The following is an 11106-nucleotide window of genomic DNA, read 5'->3' on the forward strand; positions in this document are numbered from 1 at the left end:
TAATGTGGCTACCTGTAGGAATTCTGGCAAAGCAGGCTTGCAGCCAGATAGAATATACAGTGTAGACATTAAGTATAAAGGTTCCTGGGTGAGGACTGAAAGGGACTGAAAGGGAATTGAAATACACACTCTCACTGAATCTTTTAATTAGGTTTCCAACAATACTCTTAGCCAGTGTGTTGGGAAGGAAGGAGTGAGGGGACAAGAGGTCTGAATGTGAGGGAGAAGTTTAACTAAAGGTAAAATCAAAGTTAACCCATTAAAATGAGGTCAGCTGGCTCACTGTTCTGAGTATAACAACATGGATGTTTCAAAATAGTGACAACTAATAGTATAGAACATAAGAACCTGCACTAAATCTAGTGAGAGAGTCTGTAGTGAAAAGGTTAGAACATGCCAAGGTTGAATTAAGTTCTCATGGGATCACAGAAAACCAACTAAACCAGATTGCTCCTTTCCATTCCCTCAACTAATGGCCTGTCCATCTCTCTCTGCTATTTCCAATAAACAGAAAAATCAGTGGAATCCTCTCCACTCTGCAACAGTCCTTTACATATTGAAATATTGCTTCTCACTTTGGTTTTCTCTTCACTGCAGAAAACAGTTCCAGCTTACTCCAGTTTTTCCTCATAGGTCTCGCTGTGTAGATTTCCATTTGTTCTTGTTGCCCTCTTCCAAACTTTTTCCAGCAACTTTGTATCTCATTCATGCACTGCATTTGAGGCTTTATCTGTGCCTCACCTAGAGCCTGATGGGCCACTTAAGTGCCTTTTATATTCAGCTGTGTTTTTTATTTGCACTAGTTGTAATGTGAGGAAAGAGAAGCGAGTGCCTTTGCAAATAAACCAAACTTATTTGTTCAAATACAGCCTCAGACTCACAGTGAAAAAAGCGAAATGGGCTTAGACCTGGGCTGCTACTGAGTTTAACAGAAGCTGGAAATAAGGGGTGATTTCCTCCCACAGAAGCAAGGTAAGAGAAGAACCAGGAAAATGAGACGAATCAGCAAAGTAAAAATGAGATTCTCTCAGCTAAAGGCAACAGAAAGATCAAGCAGCTTTAGATTAAAAAGACTTGCTGTTACAGCTGGAATTCAATTGTTTCCTCTAACATGAGACCCATATGCATCGTATGACTTTTAATTCAGATGAGGTGTTTCTAACTTGAATTAGGTGGTAATGGAGACGTGCAGTCCCCATCTGTACCTAGAGAGTGACTGCTTGTATTCAGATCAGGCTAACTGGAAGCCATCTCTCTAAAGTATCACCATTTGCCTATGCAATGATTAATAAACCTGTTTTGGCTGGCTTGATGTGGAAAGAAGCAGAAAGTAGAGTGAGGATTGAAGAGGGATCTGAAGAAGATCAGGGGAACCTAGTGGTCAAAAGGATTTATTTTTCTTTTCTGTTATGAAAGGTATATTCACCTTGCCAGTACTTATACATTTGCATTTCAGCTGTAAAGGGACTCCTGTATTATCCATGCTGCAACTTCAGCAAATCTCTTTGAGTATTCTGCTACAGGGTCAGTGTAGGTACTTTTGTCCAGCACACTCTTTCCTAGGCTTTACTGTGGCAGAATATTTTGCGGCTTTCCTTCAAAACAGTGTCTCAGGAGGTATGAAGAAAGTATTAAAAAATAAAAGCTATAGAAGGAGCTCAGGTAGAGCAGAGAAATCTCTTAATATGACCACAAGTGCTTATTTGTAACAACTGAGGCTTTGAGCACTGAAAACTTTTAATGCCCTTACTTCTAATCTAGTGCAATGCCTCTGTGGGAAGTGAACTCTTAAATCTGCACTCAATTCTGACAAGTTGTATTGAGGCATTGAAGAGGTTTTTCTAAAGAAGAATATCAAACAGATCTATCTCTTCACCCTGGTTACTGAGTTACTGAATTCTGAAATTAGTTGTCTACGTGTCCAGTAATATGGTATTTTTCATTCGCTGGATAATTGCCTCTGCAGAAAGCAGAGAGCAGAATATTGTCCCTGTGCTCCCATGTGTCCTCATTTCTCAGCAGATTTGTTGCAGACTAAAGCTGTTACCAGGATTACAGCGAAGCCCACTAAAATGGGTCACCATGGCAGTGCTGACTGTCTTGTTTTCAACATGTGGCAGTATGAAGAATTTCCCGAGGGAATGTTAACTTGAAATTGATTAGTTGGAAACTGTGACTGTTAAACCAATATGCATTTAACATTGTTCTTCATTAAACTGAGAGACAGGATGTAGATTACAAAGAAGAATGTTTCTTCTAAATGAAAAGTAATTGTAAATCAGACCAACTGCTCACCTGTGAGACTCCTGCAGCTGCTGTACTGGAAGTGAGGGGTTTCAGTGGGAAGTTTTCGAACAGCACTCAGGTGGTAAGAATAGTCACCAAGGTCCTGTCCTGAAGTACTGCACTGCAGTAGTTTCAGTAGCAGCAACTCATGTTAAAAGGTGTCTGAATATTAAGAAGAGGACAGTGGGCACAGCACTCAACTGTGTCTCCTTGGACACAAATTCTGGCTTTCCCCCACTCCCTGTGCAACTCAAAAAGCAGTCAGCACTGTGCTTCCCCAGGCCTCTCATCCCTCAGCTTGCTATCTTCTCTAAATATTCCAGTCTAACATGATAACCTGGGATGTCTGATTTGGTAGTTATAAAACAGATTGCAACTGTGTTTAATTAAAATCTCCAAAGCGAAGCTGTCCTCAGAGGGCTGCAGGATCTGATCAAGGGGGTAAAGATTGGTTTTTCTATCCTCTTAGCTTGGCATGTGAAGCTGGTTCTTAAAGAATTTAAACTATGTAATTGAGGCTCTTTGTTTTGTTTTGTATTTTTCTTGAAACAGGACTAATATGGAAATTTAAAGATCTAAGTGGTCCCTTCTGAAAGTTCCTAACATTGCTATCAGTATCATTCCTTTTTATAAACAGAACTGTTACAGTTCTAAGAAATAAAGTATTTGAAGAATGCACTCATAAAAGATTACGCATACAATGGAATTTTTTAGCCTCAATGGGAACAGAAGGCTTTGTGGGAAGTGTGTCCAATGAACATAATGTTTAAATCAATTTTAAGCCATTGCTAATGAAGCACCACCCTTTGAATAAGGGCTAAAAGGCATGCGCCTTACAGATGCACAACATATCAGTTCCTGCCCAGCATATCAAGGCCCTGGGGGTTTAGAGTGTGAAACAACCCTTCTAAAAGAACCATGCTGGGAGGGGAGGGGAGCAGGGAAACAGCTTGAAATGTAGCTTGGAGTGATGTGGGATTTATTCCCTTAGCTCATGTTTTCCATAGTTTCATCATATGACTTGGCAATTCTGCAGAGCTGGTCTTAAATACATCACATGGGAGTGCAAAAGAGGTACTTGTGAGCCTTGGATGAGTGACAGACCTCACAGAAAAGTAGTTACATGACAATTTCTACCTGTTCCATTCTTGCATTTGAGCTTTTGTTTCTTTTGTGCTCTTCAGTCTGTCTCTCCAGTCATGTAACTGATCTGACCACACCTTCAGGGGTTTCCTTTAGGGCATCCTTCAGCTGCATCCTCCCTTTTCAAACAGTATCATCTTCTGCTAGAAGTTCTCCAGGCAGATACCCTTCACAACTCAACCCCAGTATTGCTCAAACTTAGCAATATAGAAATGCAGTTTAGGATAAACTGGTGGGTGGTTCAGATGGGTACTTCCCTTTCAGCCTATGAGTTGCTTCCAAATAATTTCCTCAGAGAGCTGGGAAAGTTTGTCTCTTGAGCCTGCTCTAAGGTTGATTAGCAGCCAATATGGGTTCTCAGTCTTGAGTGGATAACTCTTAAGCTTAAAATTAATATTGAGCATGGGTATGTGAATGTTTCCACTGCAGACAGACCTTCTCACAGACATCTACAAAACCTTGCCATCGCAAACATTCTCATGAACACACGTTTGTCCTATGAACTTTCATGAATTACAGGCAAAATGAGACACACAAAAAAGCCACTAAGTAAATTTAGTAGTTCTTTATTCAAGTGAGTATTTAGATCAATTGTTGCATAATAGTTGCCCAGAACTACATGGAGCTGAGTATCTCGTTACGAATTTATCTCTGGAATTTCCACTGGTGAGCAGATTTTGTGACATACTCATTTCAGCAAGTGTAACCCACTAGAAAATAAGCCACTTGGAAATACTGCATTGAGCTAGACTTTCTTTGGCTTAGGGTTTTTTGGTTATTTTTTGGTAGTGTTTTTGTTTAGCTGTCACTGCATCTGGTGAGCACATTCAGACCGGGGAGACAAAAAAAAAAAAAAGAAAAAAAAAAAAAAAGGCATAGAGAGCAAGTGAGAAGTTCCTGGAATGTTACAAGCTGCTGTGTCACTGGGAATGGCCAGGCAGGCAGGCAGGAAGCTCCCCTCTACAAAGCTAACACTATAGTGGGAAAATTTGAGACTTACTAGGTAGTGAATTGACTGAAGCTATAACTTTGAAGCTAGAGCTGTCTTCAATCCTCAGAGAAAGCAAAGCCTGGTTCCCATGCTGTCCTGTCCACCATGTTTCTCAAAGAATGCTGTCTTCTGGAACATACAGCTCCTTTAGCCTGCAACTGTATAAGCTCTTGTCTAAAAAAGAGGATGTATTGTCCTTAGAAAGGTCAGCAAAGCCTGGACTGTGAGAATCATAGAATGGCTTGAGTTGGAAGGGACGTTAAAGATCATTCGTTCCAACCCTCCTGCATGGGCAGGGACACCTCCCACTAGATCAGGTTGCTCAGGACCCCATCCAACCTGGTCTTGAACAGGCATGTTGGGGCATCCACAACTTCCCTGGGCAACCTGTTCCAGTGTCTCACCACCCTCACACAAAAGAATTTCCTCCTAATGTCTAATTAGGTTAGACATCTCCCCTCTTCCAGTTTTGATCCTCTCATCCTCTCACTACAAGTCCTTGTCAAAAGTCCCTCCCCAGCTTTCCTGTAGAACCCCTTCAGGTACTGGAAGGCCACTATAAGGTTTCCCTGGAGCCTTCTCTTCTCCAGGCTGAACAGCCGCAACTCTCTCAGCCTGTCATCATAGCAGAGGTGCTCCAGCATCTTCATAGCACTTCTCTGGACTTTCTCCATGAGCTCCATGTCCTTCTTATGTTGGGGGCTCCAGAACTGGACATAGTACTCCAGCTGTGGTCTCATGAGAGCCAAGAAAAGGTGTAGAATCACCTCCCTTGGCCTGCTGGCCACACAGCTTTTGATGCAGCCCAGGACACGGTTGGCTTTCTGGACTGCAAGAGCACATTGCTGGCTTATGTTCAGCTCTTGTCCACCATCACTCCCAGGTCTTTCAGGCTGGACTGTTTTCGATCCATTGTGTCCATTTGATACAGTTCTGTAATTGTGCTTGGAATTGCCCTGACCCAGGTGCAGGACCTTGCACTTGGCCCGGCTGAAGTTCTTGCTGTTTGCACAAGCCCACCTCTCAAGTCTGTCAAGGTCCCTCTGGATGGCCTCTCTTCTCTCCAATGTCTTGAGCTCACCATACACTTTGGTGTCATCAGCAAACCTGCTGAGGGTGCACTCAATGCCACTGTCCATGTTGTTGACAAAGATGTTAAACAGTGTCAGTCCCAGCACTGACCCTTGGGGAACAGAAAACCTCTACCCCCATCCTTCACACATGGACTCATGCCATTATCAGGATTGCATAATTGAAGTGCATAATTTTTAGTCTTCCTCTTCCTCTCAGAACTCCGCAGAGAGTTTTTCAAAAGGGTGAAAGAACCCAAATCTTAGAGGTGTTGAGGGGTTCTAATTCCTATTGACCATGTTTAACCTTCCTTACCCACTCCTCAAAGGCCTGACCAGGGCAAGAACTTAAAATTTTTCTAATTTCTGGCTGGATTAATGGTTTAGGGCTTGATTCCCAGACCCACTGAAGTAAGCTGAAAGGCCTTCCTTAATTGATTGTGCTAAATTAATTATTAAAGAAGTTTACCTCTCCTGACAGTTTAGATATTCTCAATATCTATTGTGTTGCATGGTAAGCAACAAGTTTTGCTTCATGACAGATGAAAACAATGTTGAAAAGATTAAAACATTACTCATTCCAGTCAAAAGCTGAACATGGGCAGAAAGAGACAAAGCAGTAATCCATCCAAACATACCTGCAGGTTTCTGTGAAATTAGAACTGGGGACTCAACTTCTTGTTAGAAGTGCAAACTAAATAGATCCAATGAAGTCTGTAGAGTTCTTGTGGTGTAAACAAGAGTAGTTACTTGACCAAGTGTTATTCCTCACCCCACCTCCACCCAAGTGTTTGTAACCGTTCCAGTGACTGAAAGAAAAATGTTCTGTTTTTTAACCCAAACGTGCATTTTTTTTGCCTGATGCTTTAAAACCCACAACTGAGTTACATTTTTGGGGTGTATCTGCATTAGCTCCAGCCAAACTCCAAGGCACAGGGGCTAGTGACAGCTCAGACAGGTGGTCTGGTATGGCTGTGGTCTGGTAGCTCAGGTGCCAATCCCACATGTGAGCCTCTGAGCAGCTTCTCGAGCAGTGCACTTCCAGGCATCTGGAAAGACAGTCAGACCAAATTCACACCTGTCTGCTCCCGAGTGTGTAAACATCCCCTCGGATGCTTTGAGCCTCAGAACGTTCCGGTTTCAGTGGAGCATGGCGGCTCATGCTAAAGAGTTTGCAACTGCTTTTAGGGGCGATGAAGCACACGGACTTAACTTTTCACTGAACTTCAACTGCAGGCTGCCTCACCGCTTTATTAACAAGCACTTGGCAGGGAAGGGCTGCAAGAAGGAGGCTGTGCTGTGTGGAGCGCTGGCACGCGGTGCTGAGGAGTCACCTGCTGCCTTTTAGTAGAAGCCTCTGCTCTCTCCAGATGCCGCCGTGCATCAGTTGCCTTGCACCAGAGCAACATTCCGGAGTCAGAGGTAGGCCTGGCTGCTCTAGAAATCGTTGACACAGCAGCACCTCACCCACCTCATTCCGGGAACCCCGCCGGCCGGGGCAGGAGGAGCGGGAGGGAGGCGGGACCCGGCGCGGCGGGACGTGCCGCGGGCGCCGCCCGGGCCGCGCCAGGTGCAGGAGCTGCGGGCCCCGCCAGGGGGCGCCCTCCGCCTCCCGCCCGCAGGCGGCGCTGCCTCCGCACCGGCCCCCGCACCGGCCCCCGCACCGGCCCCCGCACCGGCAGCGGCACCGGCACCGGCCCCCGCACCGGCCCCCGCACCGGCAGCGGCACCGGGTCGGTCTGGCCGCCGGGCCGCCCAGCGCAGGGGCGGTAGGAGCCCTGCCCGGAGCGTTCGCCACCCGCCGGGGGCGTGCCTGGGGATAGAGGCGGCGGGCGGGTTGCGGGGCGGCCGCGGGGCTCTGCCTCCCGCCTCGCTTTCCCCCCGCCGGTGAGTCCGGCCCTGAGGGAGAACGGGCCGAGGAGGATTATCTGTCCGGGGGGGGGGGGGGGAGGGTAGAAATTGTTCCATGTCTAGACAAGTTCATAAGGTGGGGGCAGGTGGAGAACATGAGTCAGGTAGCGGTTCGCCAGGAGTGCCTGCAGGCTGGTCGCGGCGGGATGCTGCGGGACAGGCGGGCAGGCTGTGCCACCGCAGCTGGGGGCTGGGGCTGGGAGGACAGGTTTCGGCTAAACAGAACGTGGCCCTGGCTTTCGGGAGGAGACACACGGCAGGAAAAAGAAATAGAACGTTTCGACAGAGCTTTTTAGTGGGAAGGCTGTGAAGGTGATGGAAGAAGGGTGACTTTATGTAAGGACCTGAGGATGGGGGACTGGGTGCAGACCCTTGTTCTGTCTGAATTAAGTCTGTGACTCAGAATCAGAGCAGGAGCACGAAACTGAAGTGCCAGATGCTGCTATATTTGTGTATGTTCTAGGTCTGGTTTTTTAGTTGCTGGTTATCATAAAAGCTGAAGTAAATAAAGCTTGATTGCTTGACATTTGCTTACATGGAGATGGGATATGCTTTCCATATTTTTTAACAAGTATTTAATACATGTAAGTTTCATTTTGCTAAGGTCTAAGGCCCTGAGAGAGACAAGCGTTGCTGAATGTTGCAGGCTCTTGTCTCAGTTTGCACTAATTTTACAGTGAGTGCTAAGCACTCTATTGTATTTCTTAGAAAAATCTGAACTTCCCAGAAATGTCTGAGGTATTACAGTGGCAAAATAACTCAGTTTTGCAGACTTCTGATGATTTGGAACTTGATGACAAACACAGATGCAAATGTGTAAGTGCAGTGTCTAGTATAGGCTCTCTTTAGCCGATTCCTCTGCTATGTTTTTGCAAAACACTCTTCATTGCTGGGGTTATCTTTCCTGTAACCATTCATAGGTAGAATTGTTAGTACTTTGGACTACTAATACATGTTCTTTTCTTCCAAGGCAAGAAGCTTGAACGACTTCCTGGGGACCTGTCACAGTCACTCCCCATAGCACCGTGAGGAAGTTGCTTCTCTGTGCTCTATAGTGGGCCCAGCTGTAAAATGGGAATCATGACGTTTATCTATGAGAGACACTGAAACTTCCACGTGAAAAACGTCAGTGCAAATTTAAACCTTTAGGAATAGATGAATTTGCCTTATGCTGTCTCAAGAAACAGAATGAAACCCCCACCCTTTTGTGGTGACTGATCCTGTTTCTCTGAAGCCTTTTGGAATAGAACTGAAGTATTCTGCATGTACAGAAATCCACCCAAAGGCTATCCAAGCTTGTAAAGTGTCAGATGGGCCAAGCTCATTAAATAAGAGCAAGATTCCAAAAGCACTTTGGAAAATTCATATTTTCCTTCCACTGGCAACACTGAATTTTTTGTATCCCTGCATAAAAATGTTTATCATGCATTAAGTTGTTACTGTATGGCATTTATAAAAATTATTTCCTTCCCCCCACTATTCCAAAAAGAAAGTTTAACTTTATCTATACGCACTAATTTTTACCACTGAAATATTCAGCTTATACACTCTGAACATTCTCAAGTTGAACTACCATGTAAGAACATATGTGATCATGTTGAAATTATTTGCCTAACAGTAATTTCTGTAGCAGTAGATTAAATAGACTCTTGTTCTTTCCACAGGATTTTTATAATGAGGACAAGGGTGGTGATGGTAGCTTTCAGTTAAAAGTACAATTATTTTTGTAACTTACCAAGCTGCTTCTTCCAGATACTTATAACTTTCACACCTTTCAGACAGAATTATTACGTTCTTGCTTATAGACAAGTGAAAAATTTATGAGGAAACTTTCAACAGAACATACCCACCCTTCTTAAGTCACACTGATGCCAAGTACTAAAAACCACAGCCACAATGAAGAGTGCTTCTGCTGCTCCTAATGAAATATAGATGCTCACATGCCTATCTGAACAGCAATTTAGCAGCATATGCTATAACTTGCTCTTTTTTTGTGCCTCTCACTGAGTCCCAAAACTTTGAAAAATAGGTTCTAAAGTTATTTCCACTTGCCTAGATTTTTCTGTACCTCATTTGCAAGTACTGTCAAGGACAGAGGAAATACAATGCTTTAAGAGTGTCTCTACTTATTTTACCTGGTCATGGTTCGCAAACTGCAAAAGGGAAGGAACAAGTACAGCTCTTTTAAAATGTATTCCCTATCTTTCATGTGTTTTGATGTTTTTCTTCCTTCTGTAATATTTTTAGAGTTCAGAGGGATGCTTTTGTGCAATTTAAAGGTTACAGATTCATTAAAACCTGGACATGTTTTCACAAGCACTTTAGGAAAACTGTGAGTTTTGGATCTGCTGCTGTACTCAAGTAGAAGAACAAGAACAAATAGGATGAAGGATCCCAAATTTTGTTTCCCACTCGGTTGTCATCTGGCCATACAAATATTTCCGTAACACAAATAAATAGGCATCCCTTTGGGCTGGCTATTATACACATTTCATAGGTGGGAGAACTGAAGGTCAAGGAGGATGTGAGTTCACTCCTTATCAAGGAGGATAAGGAAGGAATCAGCATCTGAAACAGGCTACAGCTCTATCATAATCAAAGTTTTAACTCCCGTATGTCAGTTGTTTCTTTACCTCCAGGTGAATTACTTTGTCAGTCTCTGCTTTCTTACCTGAAAATGGAAAGAAAAAAATAAGTGATTGAAAGATAATAGCACTCAGTTGTTTAATATAAAACACTGCCTTTGCTTATTAGCCCTTTTATTTGTGGGCTACATTAATAATTACTATGCCTAAGAAAGACAGCGGGGTAAACTTTAAGTTAACACATTATGTAACACAAAGTTCAAGTGCAGTAAGTTTCAGTGCAGTCCATTTATTTTTCATATGTGGCTACGTCCTCAAGTTTCAAAGAAATACACATGCCAGCCAAATTTGAAGAAATTTTTTTTTGAGCTTTCAAACTTAGAAACTTAGTCAACCTTTCCAGCAGCTTAGAAAGCTGTGCTTTTGAAAGTTTGAACATAGGTTCCACTTGTATTGACATTATTCAAGTTGTTAATCATTGCTTTACTTTCTGGTCTGAATTAGAATGCTGCCCTCTCAGACCCTGCAGATTATTAACTGCTGAACTAGAAGGTGACTCTCTCAAAAATTCATCCAATTTCTTTATTTTCCTTCTGCTGTCTCTCCAGTGTCTCAAAAATAGTTTTTAGTGTACTGTCTTTGCAGGTCCACCTGGTTTGTCCACAGCCTGCAAAAGATGAAGCAGGAACACTCTTGTGAGAAACTTGTTTCTGGTTTATCAGTCTGGTTCTCGTGAATTTAGACACATATTGCATTTATATATATGCCAGTTTAGTAGCTCCATGAAAGATTTGGTATTATACATATCCTAGGAGAGCTGTCATAGTCTGTCCTTGCTTCATTTTGGTTGTGCTGCATGTGTAATTTCATAAACATTTATTCACAGAATGTAAATTTGGCTGAATCATTCTGCATATGTGAATCATTTATTCTTGATCAGACTAACATTCAGTATTCAGTAACTTAAATATTATATAACCCCTTCAAAACTTGTCCATTTGAAGGGAAAAAGAAAACAATTTTCTTCTGGCCTCTTTCCTTCATTTCCTTAGAAACCTTTTCAATTGTGATTCTGCTTTGAAAGACAAAAACATTAGCTCAGTTTTATTCAACAGAGCTT

At 43.2% G+C, this 11106-nt stretch overlaps 1 long non-coding RNA gene across 1 annotated transcript; it reads left to right on the top strand.

Moving 5' to 3' along the window:
• Window positions 1–7183: 7183 nt before the first annotated feature.
• On the top strand, window positions 7184–8880 carry LOC127379977 (uncharacterized). The gene is made up of 2 exons (XR_007888400.1): window positions 7184–7377; window positions 8372–8880. It is a non-coding gene; the product is annotated as an uncharacterized LOC127379977 (long non-coding RNA).
• The last annotated feature ends 2226 nt before the right edge of the window (window positions 8881–11106 follow it).

Source organism: Apus apus, chromosome 1 (genome assembly GCF_020740795.1).
Source record: "Apus apus isolate bApuApu2 chromosome 1, bApuApu2.pri.cur, whole genome shotgun sequence".
In the NCBI taxonomy this organism is placed as follows: Eukaryota; Metazoa; Chordata; class Aves; order Apodiformes; family Apodidae; genus Apus; species Apus apus.